Here is a 19011-nt window from a genome sequence, read left to right as displayed (position 1 = left end):
TAAACCCAGCCAGACATGGATTGTAAGGCACAGAAGGATTTAAGTGCAGAGAAATGCTCACTTTCTAAAGTGGCATTTCTAAAATAGTAATATTAAAGCCATCTTCCCCAGTCAGTAGGACTTTGTATTACCATTCTGCCCATACTAAATATGACCTTCCTACTCCTTTCAGATCAGCAGCTGCCACTCAAACAATGTATGAGGGCAGCCCCAATGTTAGCCTATGAAGGGCGAAGGCCTCACAGCAGTGTATAAACAAATGTAGGAGTCTTACACTACCAGGACATGTAAACTACACAGGTACATGTCCTGCCTTTTTCCTACACAGCACCCTGCTCTAGGGGTTACGTAGGGCACACCTTTGGGGTGACATATGTAGAAAAAGGGGGGTTTAGGCTTGGCAAGTACTTTTAAATGCCAAGTCGAATTGGCAGTGAAACTGCACACACAGGCCTTGCAATGGCAGGCCTGAGACAAGGTTAGGGAGCTACTTAAGTGGGTGGCACAGCCTGTGCTGCAGGCCCACTAGTAGCATTAAATCTACCTGGGCACAGATAATGCACTCTACCGGGGACTTATAAGTAAATTAAATTGTCCATTTGGGTATGATCCAATGTTACCATGTTTAAAGGGAGAGAGCATATGACCTTTAGCACTGGTTAGCAGTGGTAAAGTACGCAGAGTCTTAAAACGAGAAAAAATAGTATCTAAAAAGTGGAGGGAGGCAGGCAAAAAAGTAGTGGTGACCACCCTAAGGCTGTCAGGTCTAACAGTTGCTAACAAAAGTTTGAGGCTAATTAGGCAGTACATCTGCTGGCCTATCAAGATTCTAGAAGTTTGGACTCCATTGCTAGATTAACAGAAAATAGCAATTAATGTTCAAGAACCTGAAACATATCAGCTCCAAAATGCATAGCAGATCACTGGGAGTAAGGAAGGAGCAGGAATATTTTGTAAATAGGAGCGATGAGAGCAGTTTTATCATGATTTGTACAGAACAATGATCAAAAATATATAATCTTATGAATAGACCCCCAGAATGACAGTGTAGCCACTTCTTGATTGGACTGGTTTGTGGCTCTTTAAAGTGTACATACTTATAATATAACTGAAACATAGCCATGAAAGCATTAACACAGCGTTCGATATACATATGGAATCAGCCAAATGAAGCAGCTCACAGATGTCCCCACATCCAAGATGGACATCCGGTGCCTCACTGTCAGAAAGGTTATTGGGGGGGGGGGGAGGTGAGACTGAATCCCCACTCAAGCAAAACCACAATCCTTGTGAGGGTGAACCCCCAAAAGTCACTGAATTAATCTATGTTTAACTCCTTGGCAGCTTGGCACAAAACCAGTCAGGCTTAAGTTAAAGGCAATGTGCAAAATATTTATGCAGCACACAAACAGTAATAAAATGAGAACACAACCCAAGAAAAATCCCACACCAATTTTGAAAAAGAGAACAAAATGTAATAAATAAAATGACAGCAAAAAATGACAATCAATCAATAGAATCGGATTTATGCAAAGATTTTTAGGAAAAATAGTGCTTATAAGCAAATAGCGCCAATTACGGTTATCTGAATGCGCTGCACCTGGACACAGTCACAGGTTCAGGCTGACCGTGATGGAGTGCACGCCAGGCACACAACCAAGTTTGACCCGCTGAGCTAGTATCTTAGGATGCAAAGTGTGTGTCAGCCTGCTCCACGCTGTGTCGAGGAGCCACTGAGCAGGAGCTGCAATGTGTGGTCCTGGTTTGAAATGCATCGCGCAGGGTCAGTGCTGTAGACGTTGTTGATTAGAAGTTGTGATGCTGGCATTGGTTTGATGAAGCCACCGGTCTGGGGCTGCAAGTCAGAGAATTGTGTTGGGATGTGGCACGCTGCATTGGTGCAGAGGAAGCCATTGGTCTGGAGCTGGCGGTGCGAGGACTTGCATCAGGAGGCGTCACCCTGCATTGGTTCCGACGATGCCGCCAGTCAGAAGCCTGTTGTGTCCCTGTAGCTCAGAAAAGGAGGCCAGCCCACTGACCTTTGGGGACACTTTTGTAGGCCTGGGTTTTAAGCACCAGGGGAGGGAGCAGGGCAGTTCTGAAACTGCCGCATGGCAGTCCTTCTTTTTGTAGGGTCCACAGGTCCAGGAGTGTTCTCTAGAGTTGGTGCCAAGGTCCAATATTTATACCTGGTGCCACTTTAAAGTGGAAGAAACTGCTGGGCTGCCCCTCCATCTTGTTCCCGAATTTCCTTTCTTCCCCTGCCCAGGCCCCAAGATGTCTGGGGTGACAAAAAGCTAGTGTAAAGTTTTCTTTATTAAGAACAAAAACGTGTGGGGCCCTCAAGCAAGAACAACATTTTCTACTCCTTACCACATATCAGCTCAAGCTCGGCCTTAGAAACTGAATGTCAAATTTCCTTTGGGGGTGATGAGAGTGCAAACACTGTCAATATTTCATTTGTATGTGAGCCATATTTCCAAACATCTGAAATCACAATATGGACATATTTCATTAGCTCAAAAATAATTAACATTTTGCTAAATTTTACAATTGCATAATATATACATTAATTTAAATTCACAGAATGTACGCCAGCACAACATTACCCAGAGGTATTATGAAAAAAGCAACACAGAATGGAACGTGCAGTCTGCGTGCTGCCTGCGGAACGTCAAGTGGTGAAGTTTTCCCTCTTTAGTCGGCTTCATCTAGGACCTGATTTATATTTCGGCGGACAGGACACTCAGTCACAGTCATGATGGATATCCTGTCTGCCTTAATACTATTACATGATATCACGCGGCACTTGTAATACGGCGGATGGGAAATCTGTCACAGTCGTGATGGATATCCTGTCTGCCTTAATACTATTACATGATATCACGCGGCACTTGTAATACGGCGGATGGGATATCTGTCACAATCGTCATGGATACCCTGTCTGCCTTAATACTATTACATGATATCACGCGGCACTTGTAATATGGCGGATGGGATATCTGTCACAATCGTCATGGATACCCTGTCTGCCTTAATACTATTACATGATATCACGCGGCACTTGTAATACGGCGGATGGGATATCTGTCACAATCGTGATGGATACCCTGTCTGCCTTAATACTATTACATGATATCACGCGGCACTTGTAATACGGCGGATGGGATGTGTGTCACAATCGTGATGGATACCCTGTCTGCCTTAATACTATTACATGATATCACGCGGCACTTGTAATACGGCGGATGGGATATGTGTCACAATCGTCATGGATACCCTGTCTGCCTTAATACTATTACATGATATCACGCGGCACTTGTAATACGGCGGATGGGATATCTGTCACAATCGTCATGGATACCCTGTCTGCCTTAATACTATTACATGATATCACACGGCACTTGTAATACGGCGGATGGAATATCTGTCACAATCGTCATGGATACCCTGTCTGCCTTAATACTATTACATGATATCACACGGCACTTGTAATACGGCGGATGGGATATCTGTCACAATCGTCATGGATACCCTGTCTGCCTTAATACTATTACATGATATCACACGGCACTTGTAATACGGCGGATGGGATATCTGTCACAATCGTCATGGATACCCTGTCTGCCTTAATACTATTACATGATATCACGCAGCACTTGTAATACGGCGGATGGGATATCTGTCACATTTACGGTGGAGTATCCAGTCCACTGCCATATAAATTAGGTCCATAATTTGGTAACTTTCTCTCCAAATCATATTCAAGATAGTAGGAAATTTAATGACCAGAAGCAACAGCAAAGAAACCCCCACTCCATCTTTTCTCTGGGACTCAAAATATTAGGAAGAAGAAAGCAAGACAAAGCAGAAGCGTGTGTACATCTTGCAAACCTTCCATTCTCATTCTGAATTATTGTCCATTTGTTCTGGGGCGTTGATGCAGCTCTTTGCAAAAGTCTTTATTCTCTATCAGGCAGTACTAGGCCTTGGTGAATGAAGGATGACAAGCCCTGGAGCAGCATCCGGCTGTGGGTAGTTCTCGGTAAGTGGAGATGAGGACGCAGCGCTGGTGAAACAGCCTTGATCCATCCCTTCAGCGTGCAACTAGTGGGCAAGACGAGTCGTGGATAAGATCTGATTTTCCTGTTGACAGGCTTCTGTCTGAGGTTGTAAGAGGTAGGATGTTGTGGGGTCAGTGGAGAGGGTAGGAAAGGATGGCGCTCTGAAGTGTAGGAAAGTAAACATTTCTAAGATACTTTACAGGAGTTCAGTGCAAGGTCTGGCAGCCATCGAGCACCAGGAGGCTGTGTGACAGGTAGAAAACTGTCTCTGCAAAAAGGAAATGAACGTGAGGAAAAAAAAGAGAGTTTTCTGCTGTCAGCATAGAGAGGACACAAAACTCTGAAGGAAGCAATGATTTGGCTGAGAGATGAGGACTGTGACAAGAAGGCAGTGCTTAATTTGTGCTCGCTGTTTCTGGTGCGGAGTACCAGCACTTATTTTTTAGGGCGGCACATTTTTGTGCCTCAAGGATTTACTGAGATCAAAAGACACATATGGGAAAGATGGAGGAAGACAAACACGAAAAAGCGTCACAATGGGATAAAGCAGAAAGCTGCACGAGTGAGCTGGACGGGCAGGGAGTGAATGTAAATGGATTGAAGAGGCCCGAGATGGCTTTAGGAGTACGCTACCTAAGTATTCCGTGGGCCCGTGTAAGGAAATGCCTCCTTGGCATGGTTACCTCCTGGCTTTTTGCCTTTGCTGATGCCAAGTTATGATTTGAAAGTGTGCTGAGGCCTGCTAACCAGGCCCCAGCACCAGTGTTCTTTCCCTAACCTGTACCTTTGTTTCCACAATTGGCACACCCTGGCATCCAGGTAAGTCCCTTGTAACTGGTACCCCAGGTCTCGAAGGGCTGCAGCATGTCTTATGCCACCCTGGAGACCCCTCACTCAGCACAGACACACTGCTTGCCAGCTTGTGTGTGCTAGTGGGGATAAAATGACTAAGTCGACATGGCACTCCCCTCAGGGTGCCATGCCAACCTCACACTGCCTATAGGCATAGATAAGTCACCCCTCTAGCAGGCCTTATAGCCCTAAGGCAGGGTGCACTATACCATAGGTGAGGGCATAGGTGCATGAGCACTATGCCCCTACAGTGTCTAAGCAAAACCTTAGACATTGTAAGTGCCGGGTAGCCATAAGAGTATATGGTCTGGGAGTCTGTCAGACACGAACTCCACAGCACCATAATGGCTACACTGAAAACTGGGAAGTTTGGTATCAAACTTCTCAGCACAATAAATGCACACTGATGCCAGTGTACATTTTATTGTGAAATACACCCCAGAGGGCATCTTAGAGATGCCACCTGAAACCATACCCGACTTCCAGTGTGGGCTGACTAGTTTTAGCAGCCTGCCACACACCAGACATGTTGCTGGCCACATGGGGAGAGTGCCTTTGTCACTCTGTGGCTAGTAACAAAGCCTGTACTGGGTGGAGGTGCTTCTCACCTCCCCCTGCAGGAACTGTAACACCTGGTGGTGAGCCTCAAAGGCTCACCCCCTTTGTTACAGCACCCCAGGGCACTCAAGCTAGTGGAGTTGCCCGCCCCCTCCGGCCACGGCCCCAATTTTGGTGGAAAGGCCAGAGGAGATAATGAGAAAAACAAGGAGGAGTCACTGGCCAGTCAGGACAGCCCCTAAGGTGTCCTGAGCTGAGGTGACTCTGACTTTTAGAAATCCTCCATCTTGCAGATGGAGGATTCCCCCAATAGGATTAGGGATGTGCCCCCTCCCCTCAGGGAGGAGGCACAAAGAGGGTATAGCCACCCTCAGGGCTAGTAGCCATTGGCTACTAACCCACGAGACCTAAAAACACCCCTAAATTGAGTATTTAGGGTCTCCCAGAACCTAGGTAACTAGATTCCTGCAGCCTAAGACAAAGAAGGACTGCTGAGCTGAAAATCCTGCAGAGAAGACGGAGACACCAACTACTTTGGCCCCAGCCCTACTGGCCTGTCTCCCCACTTCAAGAAAAACTGCAACAGCGACGCGCTCCACAGGGTCCACCGACCTCTGAAGCCTCAGAGGACTACCCTGCATCTAAACGGACCAAGAACTTTTGAGGACAGCGGCTCTGCTCCAAAGAAGAAACATCTTTGCAACAAAGAAGCTACTTTGAAAGAACACACGTTTCCTGCCGGAAGCGTGAGACTTTGCACTCTGCACCCGACGCCCCTGGCTCGACTTGTGGAGAACCAACACTACAGGGAGGACTCCCCAGCGACTGTGAGCCCGTGAGTAGCCAGAGTTGACCCCCCCTGAGCCCCCACAGCGACGCTTGCAGAGGGAATCCAGAGGCTCCCCCTGACCGCGACTGCCTGCTTCTAAGAACCCGATGCCTGGTAAGGACACTGTACCCGCAGCCGCCAGGACCTGAAGGATCCGACCTCCAGTGCAGGAGCGACCCCCAGGTGGCCATCTCCCTTGCCCAGGTGGTGGCTACCCAGAGGAGCCCCCCACCCTTGCCTGCCTGCATCGCTGAAGAGACCCCTAGGTCTCCCATTGAACTACACAGCAAACCCGACGCCTGTTGGCACACTGCACCCGGCCGCCCCCGTGCCGCTGAGGGTGTACTTTTTGTGCTGACTTGTGTCCCCCCCGGTGCCCTACAAAACCCCCCTGGTCTGCCCTCCGAAGACGCGGGTACTTACCTGCTGGCAGACTGGAACCGGGGCACCCCCTTCTCCATTGAAGCCTATGTGTTTTGGGCACCACTTTGACCTCTGCCCCTGACCGGCCCTGAGCTGCTGGTGTGGTAACTTTGGGGTTGCCCTGAACCCCCATCGGTGGGCTACCTTGGACCCAACTTTGAACCCGGTAGGTGGTTTACTTACCTGCAAAACTAACAAACACTTACCTCCCCCAGGAACTGTTGAAAATTGCACTGTGTCCAGTTTTAAAATAGCTTATTGCCATTTGTGTGAAAACTGTATATGCTATTTTGCTAATTCAAAGATCCTAAGTGAAATACCTTTCATTTAAAGTATTGTTTGTAAATCTTGAACCTGTGGTTCTTAAAATAAACTAAGAAAATATATTTTTCTATATAAAAACCTATTGGCCTGGAATTGTCTGAGTGTGTGTTCCTCATTTATTGCCTGTGTGTGCACAACAAATGCTTAACACTACCCTCTGATAAGCCTTCTGCTCGACCACACTACCACAAAATAGAGCATTAGAATTATCTCTTTTTACCACTATCTTATCTCTAAGGGGAACCCTTGGACTCTGTGCATGCTATTTCTTACTTTGAAATAGTACATACAGAGCCAACTTCCTACATTGGTGGATCAGCTGTGGGGTACAAGACTTTGCATTTGCTGGACTACTCAGCCAATACCTGATCACACAACTAAATTCCAAATATTTTCATTAGAAACAGATTTTTGACATTTGAGCTATTTTTCTAAATTTTTAAAAGTCCTGCTAGGGCCTTGAGTTAGTCCGTTAGCATTTCTTTTAGAGTTTAAAAGTTTTGTAAAAGCTTGAATTAAGTTCTAGAGATAGTTTTAGATTCTTAAAAAGTATTTCAACTTTTAGAAACATAATGTCAGCTGCAGAAGAGATTGTGATGGAACACAACCTCACCCCTTACCTGCATCTTAGGATGTCAGAGTTAAGGTCTCTCTGCAAAATCAAAAAGATTAAAACTGGTTCAAACCCTACCAAAGTACATGTCAAGGAGCTTTTGGCAGAGTTTGCTAAGAACAACCCCTCTGAGGATACCTTCCCAGAGGGGGAAGCTAGTGATGTGGAGGACTTCCCACCCCCACTCCTAGTTAGGGAGAACAGGGTCCCTCAAACCCTGTCTCCACAAGTGATAGTCAGAGATGCTGCTTCCCTCACAGGAGAGTCCAGCAACTCTGGAAGCATTGAGGGCAGCCTCAATGAAGATGACCTCCAGTTAGCCAGGATGGTCAAAAGATTGGCTTTGGAAAGACAGATCCTAGCCATAGAAAGGGAAAGACAAGAGATGGGTCTAGGTCCCATCAATGGTGGCAGCAACATAAATAGGGTCAGACATTCTCCTGACATGTTGAAAATCCCAAAAGGGATTGTAACTAAATATGAAGATGGTGTTGACATCATCAAATGGTTCACAGCTTTTGAGAGGGCCTGTGCAACCAGAAAAGTAAACAGATCTCACTGGGGTGCTCTCCTTTGGGAAATGTTCACTGGAAAGTGTAGGGATAGACTCCTCACACTCTCTGGAAAAGATGCAGAATCCTATGACCTCATGAAGGCTACCCTGATTGAGGGCTTTGGATTCTCCACTGAGGAGTATAGAATTAGGTTCAGGGGGGCTCAAAAATCCTCGAGCCAGACCTGGGTTGATTTCGTAGACTACTCAGTGAAAACACTGGATGGTTAGATTCATGGCAGTGGTGTAAATGATTATGATAGGCTGCACAATTTATTTGTGAAAGAATATCTGTTAAGTAATTGTTTCAATGATAAACTGCATCAGCATCTGCTAGACCTAGGACCAATTTCTCCCCAAGAATTGGGAAAGAAGGCGGACCATTAGGTCAAGACTAGGGTGACCAAGACTTCCACAGGGGGTGACCAAAAGAAAGGGGTCACGAAGACTCCCCAGGGGAAGAGTGTTGAGACATCCAAGGGAAAAAGTAAAGAGTCTTCTATAGGGCCCCAAAAACCTGCTCAGGAGGGAGGGCCCAGAGCCTCTTCACAATCCAATTTTGGGTACAAGGGTAAAAACTTTGATCCCAAAAAGGCCTGGTGTCGTAGCTGTAATCAGCAAGGACACCAAACTAGAGACAAGGCCTGTCCCAAGAAAGGTTCCACTTCTAACTCTACTCCAGCTAACACTGGAATGGCCAGTCTCCAAGTGGGATCAACAGTGTGCCCAGAGCAAATCAGGGTTCACACTGAAGCTACATTAGTCTCTGAGGGTGGGGTGGATTTAGCCACACTGGCTGCCTGGCCCCCTAATATGCAAAAATACAGGCAGCAACTCTTAATTAATGGGACAAGTGTAGAAGGCCTGAGGGATACAGGTGCCAGTGTCACCATGGTGACAGAAAAACTGGTTTCCCCTGGTCAATACCTGGCTGGACAAACGTATCCAGTCACCAACGCTGACAATCAGACTAAAGTACATCCCATGGCTATGGTAACTTTAGAGTGGGGAGGGGTCAATGGCCCGAAACAGGTGGTGGTCTCCTCAAATATCCCTGTAGACTGTTTGCTTGGAAATGACCTGGAGTCCTCAGCATTGGCTGAGGTAGAACTCATGCTGGGTATCCCTGAACTGGTGTGTGTCACAGTGGCAAGGCTCAGGGTGAAAAAGTGGTATTGGAGCCTGTAAAAATGGCCCAACCCTCCAAGAGAAAAGGAAAGAAGACTGGGGAACCAGCTTCCACACAACAAGAGAAAGAGAACCTCTCTTCTCAGGAAGAAGTTCTGCCCTCTGAGGGAACTGAGCCCATGGAGTTAGAACCTTATCAGGTTGAGCTCCTAGGACCAGGGGGACCCTCAAGGGAACAGTTGTGTAAGGGGCAAGAAACATGTCCCTCTCTTGAAGGCCTTAGGCAGCAAGCTGCTGAAGAGTCCAAAGGAAAAATAACATGAACACATAGAGTCTATTGGGAAGATGGACTCCTTTACACTGAGGCAAGAGATCCCAAACCTGGTGCCACTAGGAGAGTGGTAGTGCCTCAGGAGTTTAGGGAGTTCATTCTAACCTTAGCTCATGATATTCCTCTTGCTGGGCATTTGGGACAGACCAAGACGTGGGAGAGATTAGTCAACCACTTCTATTGGCCCAACATGTCCCAGAAGGTCAAGGAGTTTTGGGTCTCCTATGCCACCTGTCAAGCCAGCGGTAAGACCGGTAGACACCCAAATGCCCCCCTCATTCCACTTCCAGTGGTGGGGGTCCCCTTTGAAAGGGTGGGTGTGGACATAGTGGGTCCACTTGAACCTCCCACAGCCTCAGGGAACCAATACATACTAGTAGTAGTGGATCATGCTACTAGATACCCTGAAGCAATTCCCCTTAGGTCAACTACCGCCCCTGCAGTAGCTAAAGCACTCATTGGTATTTTTACCAGAGTTGGATTTCCTAAGGAGGTGGTGTCTGACAGAGGTACCAACTTCATGTCAGCACACCTGAAACATATGTGGAATGAGTGTGGGGTGACTTACAAATTCACCACACCATACCATCCACAAACCAATGGTCTTGTAGAAAGATTTAACAAGACATTGAAAGGCATGATCATGGGGCTCCCTGAAAAACTCAAAAGGAGATGAGATGTCCTCTTGCCATGTCTGCTTTTCACCTACAGAGAGGTGCCTCAAAAGGGAGTAGGGTTTTCCCCATTTGAACTTCTGTTTGGCCATCCTGTTAGGGGACCACTAGCTCTTGTAAAAGAAGGCTGGGAGAGACCTCTTCATGAGCCTAAACAAGATATAGTGGACTATGTACTAGGCCTATGTTCAAGGATGGCAGACTACATGGAAAAGGCAAGTAAAAACCTTGAGGCCAGCCAACAACTCCAGAAGATGTGGTATGACCAAAAGGCTGCTATGGTTGAGTTTCAGCCAGGGCAGAAAGTCTGGGTTATGGAGCCTGTGGCTCCCAGGGCACTTCAGTACAGATGGAGTGGCCCTTACCCAGTGCTAGAAAGGAAGAATCAGGTCACCTACCTGGTAGACCTAGGCACTAGCAGGACCCCCAAGTGGGTGATCCATGTGAACACCCTCAAACTCTTCCATGACAGGGCAGATGTGAATCCGTTGATGGTAACAAATGAGGACCAGGAAGCTGAGAGTGAACCTCTCCCTGATCTCCTCTCCACAGACCCTAAAGATGGCTCAGTTGATGGAGTGATCTATTCAGACACCCTCTCTGGCCAACATTAAACTGACTGTAGGAAGGTCCTGCAACAGTTTGCTGAGCTCATTTCCCTAACCCCTGGTCAGACACACCTGTGTACCCATGATGTGGACACAGGAGACAGCATGCCTGTCAAAAACAAAATTTTCAGACAGTCTGACCAAGTTAGGGAAAGCATCAAGGTGGAAGTCCACAAGATGCTGGAATTGGGAGTCATTGAGCACTCTGACAGCCCCTGGGCTAGCCCAGTGGTCTTAGTCCCCAAACCTCACACCAAAGATGGAATGAGAGATATGAGGTTCTGTGTGGACTACAGAGGACTTAATTCTGTCACCAAGACAGATGCCCATCCCATTCCAAGGGCAGACGAATTGATTGATAAGCTAGGTGCTGCCAGATACTTAAGTACCTTTGACTTGACAGCAGGGTACTGGCAAATCAAAATGGCACCAGGAGCAAATGAAAGACAGCATTCTCCACACCTGATGGGCACTATCAGTTCACTGTGATGCCCTTTGGTTTAAAGAATGCCCCTGCCACCTTCCAAAGGTTGGTGAATCAAGTCCTTGCAGGCTTGGAGTCCTTTAGTGCAGCTTATCTTGACGATATTGCTGTCTTTAGCTCCAGCTGGCAGGATCACCTGGTCCACCTGGAGAAGGTTTTGAAGGCCCTGCAAGCAGCAGGCCTCTCTATCAAGGCATCCAAATGCCAGATAGGGCAGGGAACTGTGGTTTACTTGGGACACCTTGTAGGTGGAGGCCAAGTTCAGCCACTCCTGCCCAAGATCCAGACTATTCTGGACTGGGCAGCTCCAAAAACCCAGACTCAAGTCAGGGCATTCCTTGGCTTGACTGGGTACTACAGGAGGTTTGTGAAGGGATATGGATCCATAGTGACACCCCTCACAGAACGTACCTCCAAGAAAATGCACAAGAAGGTAAACTGGACTGTAGAATGCCAACAGGCCTTTGACACCCTGAAACAAGCAATGTGCACAGCACCAGTTCTCAAAACTCCAGATTACTCCAAGCAGTTCATTGTGCAGACTGATGCCTCTGAACATGGGATAGGGGCAGTTTTGTCCCAAACAAATGATGATGGCCTTGACCAGCCTGTTGCTTTCATTAGCAGGAGGTTACTCCCCAGGGAGCAGCGTTGGAGTGCCATTGAGAGGGAGGCCTTTGCTGTGGTTTGGTCCCTGAAAAAGCTGAGACCATTCCTCTTTGGTACTCACTTTGTAGTTCAAACTGACCACAGACCTCTCAGATGGCTAATGCAAATGAAAGGTGAAAATCCAAAACTGTTGAGGTGGTCCATATCCCTACAGGGAATGGACTTTATAGTGGAACACAGACCTGGGACTGCCCATGCCAATCCAGATGGACTTTCCAGGTTCTTCCACTTAGAAAATGAAGACTCTCTTGGAAAAGGTTAGTCTCATCCTCTTTTGTTTGGGGGTGGGGGGTTATGTAAGGAAATGCCTCCTTGACATGGCTACCCCCTAACTCTTTGCCTTTGCTGATGCTAAGTTATGACTTTAAAGTGTGCTGGGACCCTGCAAACCAGGCCCCAGCACCAGTGTTCTTTCCCTAAACTGTACCTTTGTCTCCACAATTGGCACAACCCTGGCACTCAGATAAGTCCCTTGTAACTGGTACCCCTTGTATCAAGGGCCCTGATGCCAGGGAAGGTCTCTAAGGGCTGCAGCATGTCTTATGCCACCCTAAGGACCCCTCACTCCCCTCAGAGAGCCATACCAACCTCACACTGCCTGTGGCATGGGTAAGTCACCCCTCTAGCAGGCCTTACAGCCCTAAGGCAGGGTGCACTATACCGCAGGTGAGGGCATATGTGCATGAGCACTATGCCCCTACAGTGTCTAAGCAAAACCTTAGTCATTGTAAGTGCAGGGTAGCCATAGGAGTATATGGTCTGGGAGTCTGTCATACACGAACTCCACAGCACCATAATGGCTACACTATAAACTGGGAAGTTTGGTATCAAACTTCTCAGCACAATAAATGCACACTGATGCCAGTGTACATTTTATTGTGAAATACACCCCAGAGGGCATCTTAGAGATGCCCCCTGAAAACATACCCGACTTCCAGTGTGGGCTGACTAGTTTTGCCAGCCTGCCACACACCAGACATGTTGCTGGCCACATGGGGAGAGTGGCTTTGTCACTCTGTGGCTAGTAACAAAGCCTGTACTGGGTGGAGGTGCTTCTCACCTCCCCCTGCAGGAACTGTAACACCTGGCGGTGAGCCTCAAAGGCTCACCCCTTTTGTTACAGTGCCCCAGGGCACCCCAGCTAGTGGAGATGCCCGCCCCTCCGGCCACTGCCCCCACTTTTGGCAGCAAGGCTGGAGGAGATAATGAGAAAAACAAGGAGGAGTCACCCACCAGTCATGACAGCCCCTAAGGTGTCCTGAGCTGAGGTGACCCCTGCCTTGAGAAATCCTCAATCTTGAGTTTGGAGGATTCCCCCAATAGGATTAGGGATGTGCCCCCCTCCCCACAGGGAGGAGGCACAAAGAGGGTTTAGCCACCCTTAAGGACAGTAGCCATTGGCTACTGCCCTCCCAGACCTAAACGCACCCCTAAATTTATTATTTAGGGGCTCCCCACATCCCAGGAAATCAGATTCCTGCAACCTGAAGAAAAAAGAAGGACTGCTGACCTACAAGCCTGCAGAGAAGGAGGAAGACGACAACTGCTTTGGCCCCAGCCCTACCGACCGGTCTCCAACTTTGAAAACCTGCCCCAGCGACACAACCGACAGGGACCAGCGACCTCTGAAGCCTCAGAGGACTGCCCTGGACTACAGGACCAAGAAACTCCCGTGAACGGAGGCCCTTTTCAAAACCAGCTACTTCTTTGCAACAAAGAAGCAACTTTTAAAGACTTCATGTTTCCCGCCGGAAGCGTGAGACTCTAGACTCTGCACCCGACGCCCCCAGCCTGACCTGCAGAAAACTAACACCTCAGGGAGAACTCCACGGCGACTGCGAGCACATGAGTAACCAGAGACGACCCCCCTGGCCGCCCACAGCGACCCTGCAGAGAGAATCCAGAGGCTCCCCCTGACCATGACTGCCTGTAACAAGGGACCTGACGTCTGGAACCAACACTGCACCCGCAGCCCCCAGGACCTGAAGGAACCGAACTTTAATGCAGGAGTGACCCACAGGTGATCCTCTGCCATGCCCAGGTGGTGGCTGTCCCGAGAAGCCCCCCTGTGCCTGCCTTCACTGCTAGAGTGACCCTCGGGTCCCTACATTGAAACCTATACAAAAACCCAATGCCTGCTTTGCACACTGCACCCGGCTGCCCCTGTGCCACTGAGGGTGTGTTTTGTGTGCCTACTTGTGTCCCCCCCAGTGCTCTACAAAATCCACCTGGTCTGCCCTCCGAGGATACAGGTATTTACCTGCTGGCAGACTGGAACTGGAGCACCGCTGTTCTCCATAGGCACCTGTGTGTTTTGGGCACCACTTTGACCTCTGCACCTGACCGGCCCGGAGTTGCTGGTGTGGTAACTTTGGGGTTGCCTTGAAACCCCAACGGTGGGCTGCCTATGCCCCAGGACTGAGACCTGTGTTTTACTTACCTCCTAATCTAACCTTTACTTACCTCCCCAAGGAACTGTTGATTTTTGCACAGTGTCCACTTTGAAAATAGCTTATTGCCATTCTTACAAAGACTGTACATGATATTGTTTCCATTCAAAGTTCATAATGTATCTAAGTGGAGTACCTTACATTTAAAGTGTTTACTGTAAATCTTGAACCTGTGGTTCTTAAAATAAACTAAGAAGATTTATTTTTCAATATATAAACCTATTGGCCTGGAGTAAGACTTTGAGTGTGTGTTGCCTATTTATTGCCTTTGTCTGTACAACAAATGCTTAACACTACTGTGAGAAAGTAGCTTCTTTCTAGCCTTGTTACCCCCACTTTTGGCTTGTTTGTGAGTGTATGTCAGGGTGTTTTCACTGTCTCACTGGGATCCTGTTAGCCAGGGCCCAGTGCTCATAGTGAAAACCCTATGTTTTCAGTATGTTTGTTATGTGTCACTGGGACCCTGCTAGCCAGGACCCCAGTGCTCATAAGTTTGTGACCTATATGTATGTGTTCCCTGTGTGATGCCTAACTGTCTCACTGAGGCTCTGCTAACCAGAACCTCAGTGGTTATGCTCTCTCTGTACAAATTGTCACTAACAGGCTAGTGACCAATTTCACCAATTCACATTGGCATACTGGAACACCCTTATAATTCCCTAGTGTATATGGTACTGAGGTACCCAGGGTATTGGGGTTCCAGGAGATCCCTATGGGCTGCAGCATTTCTTTTGCCACCCATAGGGAGCTCTGACAATTCTTACACAGGCCTGCCACTGCAGCCTGAGTGAAATAATGCCCACGTTATTTCACAGCCATTTACCACTGCACTTAAATAACTTATAAGTCACCTATATGTCTAACCTTTACCTGGTAAAGGTTGGGTGCTAAGTTACTTAGTGTGTGGGCACCCTGGCACTAGCCAAGGTGCCCCCACATTGTTCAGGGCAAATTCTCCGGACTTTGTGAGTGCGGGGACACCATTACACGCGTGCACTATACATATGTCACCACATATGTATAGCGTCACAATGGTAACTCCGAACATGGCCATGCAACATGTCTAAGATCATGGAATTATCACCCCAATGCCATTCTGGCATTGGGGAGACAATTCCATGATCCCCCGAGTCTCTAGCACAGACCCGGGTACTGCCAAACTACCTTTCCCGGGGTTTCACTGCAGCTGCTGCCAACCCCTCAGACAGGTTTCTGCCCTCCTGGGGTCCAGCCAGGCTTGGCCCAGGAAGGCAGAACAAAGGACTTCCTCAGAGAGAGGGTGTTACACCCTCTCCCTTTGGAAAAAGGTGTCAGGGCTGGGGAGGAGTAGCCTCCCCCAGCCTCTGGAAATGCTTTCATGGGCACAGATGGTGCCCATCTCTGCATAAGCCAGTCTACACCGTTCCGGGATCCCCCAGCCCTACTCTGGCACGAAACTGGACAAAGGAAAGGGGAGTGACCACTCCCCTGACCTGCACCTCCCCTGGGAGGTGTCCAGAGCTCCTCCAGTGTGCCAAAGACCTCTGCCATCTTGGAAACAGAGGTGCTGCTGGCACACTGGACTGCTCTGAGTGGCCAGGGCCAGCAGGTGACGTCAGAGACTCCTTCTGATATGCTCTTACCTGTGTCGCTAGCCTATACTCCTTCCTAAGTAGCCAAACCTTCTTTTCTGGCTATTTAGGGTCTCTGCTTTGGGGAATTCTGTAGATAACGAATGCAAAAGCTCATCAGAGTTCCTCTGCATCTCTCTCTTCACCTTCTGCCAAGGAATCGACCGCTGACTGCTCTGGAAGCCTGCAAAACTGCAACAAAGTAGCAAAGACGACTACTGCGATCTTGTAACGCTGATCCGGCCGCCTTCTCGACTGTTTTCCTGGTGGTGCATGCTGTGGGGGTAGTCTGCCTCCTCTCTGCACTAGAAGCTCCGAAGAAATCTCCCGTGGGTCGACGGAATCTTCCCCTGCAACCGCAGGCAACAAAAGACTGCATCACCGGTCCTCTGGGTCCCCTCTCAGCACGACGAGCGTGGTCCCTGGAACTCAGCAACTCTGTCCAAGTGACTCCCACAGTCCAGTGACTCTTCAGTCCAAGTTTGGTGGAGGTAAGTCCTTGCCTCCCCACGCTAGACTGCATTGCTGGGTACCGCGTGATTTGCAGCTGCTCCGGCTCATGTGCACTCTTTCAGGATTTCCTTTGTGCACAGCCAAGCCTGGGTCCCCGACACTCTAACCTGCAGTGCACGACCTCCTGAGTTGTCCTCCGGCATCGTGGGACCTTCTTTTGTGACTTCGGGTGAGCTCCGGTTCACTCTTCTTCGTAGTGCCTGTTCCGGCACTTCTGCGGGTGCTATTTGCTTCTGAGTGGGCTCCTTGTCTTGCCTGGCGCCCCCTCTGTCTCCTCACGCAATTGGCAAAATCCTGGTCCCTCCTGGGCCACAGCAGCATCCAAAAACCCTAAGCGCGACCCTTGCAGCTAGCAAGGCTGGTTTGCGGTCTTTCTGCACAGAAACACCTCTGCAAACTTCTTCACGACGTGGGACATCCATCCTCCAAAGGGGAAGTTCCTAGTCCTCTTCGTTCTTGCAGAATCCACAGCTTCTACCATCCAGTGGCAGCTTCTTTGCACCCACAGCTGGCATTTCCTGGGCATCTGCCCACTCCTGACTTGATCGTGACTTTTGGACTTGGTCCCCTTGTTCCACAGGTACTCTCGTCTGGAAATCCATCGTTGTTGCATTGCTGGTGTTGGTCTTCCTTGCAGAATTCCCCTATCACGACTTCTGTGCTCTCTGGGGAACTTAGGTGCACTTTGCACCCACTTTTCAGGGTCTTACAGTCCCAGCGACCCTCTACAAGCTCACATAGGTTTGGGGTCCATTCGTGGTTCGCATTCCACTTCTAGAGTATATGGTTTGTGTTGCCCCTATACCTATGTGCTCTCATTGCAATCTATTGTGACTGTACATTGCTTTCTATTGCTATTACTGCATATTTTTGGTATTGTGTACATATATCTTGTGTATATTTGCTATCCTCATACTGAGGGTACTCACTGAGATACTTTTGGCATATTGTCATAAAAATAAAGTACCTTTATTTTTAGTATATCTGTGTATTGTGTTTTCTTATGATATTGTGCATATGACACTAGTGGTATAGTAGGAGCTTCACACGTCTCCTAGTTCAGCCTAAGCTGCTCTGCTAAGCTACCCTTTTCTATCAGCCTAAGCTGCTAGACACCTCTTCTACACTAATAAGGGATAACTGGATCTGGTGCAGAGTGTAAGTACCCCTTGGTACCACTACAAACCAGGCCAGCCTCCTACAACTACCCTCTGATAAGCCTACTGCCCGACCACACTACCACAAAATAGAGCATTAGAATTATCGACTTTTGCCACCATCTGACCCCTAAGGGGAACCATTGGACTCTGCGCACACTATTTATTACTTTGAAATAGTATATACAGAGCCAACTTCCTACACCCGTGTAGCATAAAAACCACGGGACCAAACCTTTTAATGCCTTAATCCAGAACAAGGTGTAGCAAAGTACCATCTTGCCTGGCATGTTACCCCCATGTTTTACTTGTGTGTTAGTTTGTTTTTGCCTATCTCACTGAAATCCTGCTAGCCAGGACCCCAGTGTTCATAGTTGTGACCTGATGTGTTGCTTGTGTGGTGCCTAACTGTGTCACTGAGGCTCTGCTAACCAGAACCTCAGTGCTTATGCTCTCTCTGCTTTTAAAATAGTCACTGCAGGCTAGTGACCATTTTTACCAATTCTTATTGGCACACTGGAACACCCCTATAATTCCCAAGTAAATGGTACCTAGGTACCCATGGTATTAGGGTACCAGGAGATCCCTATGGGCTGCAGCATTTCTTTTGCCACCCGTAGGGAGCTCAGACAATTCTTACACAGGACTGCCACTGCAGCCTGAGTGAAATAACGTGCACGTTATTTCACAGCCATTTTACACTGCATGTAAGTCACTTATAAGACACCTATATGTCAAACCCTCACTTGGTGAAGGTTAGGTGCAAAGTTACTAAGTGTGAGGGCACCCTGGCACTAGCCAAGGTGTCCCCACATAGTTCAGGGCAATTTCCCTGGACTTTGTGAGTGCAGGGACACAATTACACGTGTGCACTACATATAGGTCAATACCTATATGTAGCTTCACAATGGTAACTCTGAATATGGCCATGTAACTTGTCTAAGATCATGGATTTTGTACCCCCCAATGCCAAATATGGTATTGGGGTGCCAATCCCATTCATCCTCGGGGCACCAGCATGGATCCCGGGTACTGCCAAACCAGGTCTCTGGGGTTTTCACTGCAGCTACCGCTGCTGCCAACCCACAGACAGGCTTCTGCCCTCCTGGGGTCTGAGCAGCCCAGTCCCAGAAAGGCAGAACAAAGGATTTCCTCTGAGAGAGGGTGTTAC

Source organism: Pleurodeles waltl, chromosome 8 (assembly GCF_031143425.1).
Source record: "Pleurodeles waltl isolate 20211129_DDA chromosome 8, aPleWal1.hap1.20221129, whole genome shotgun sequence".
Lineage (NCBI taxonomy): Eukaryota > Metazoa > Chordata > Amphibia > Caudata > Salamandridae > Pleurodeles > Pleurodeles waltl.
The sequence above is the reverse complement of the archived record's forward strand: the minus strand, read 5'-3'. Positions refer to the sequence as shown.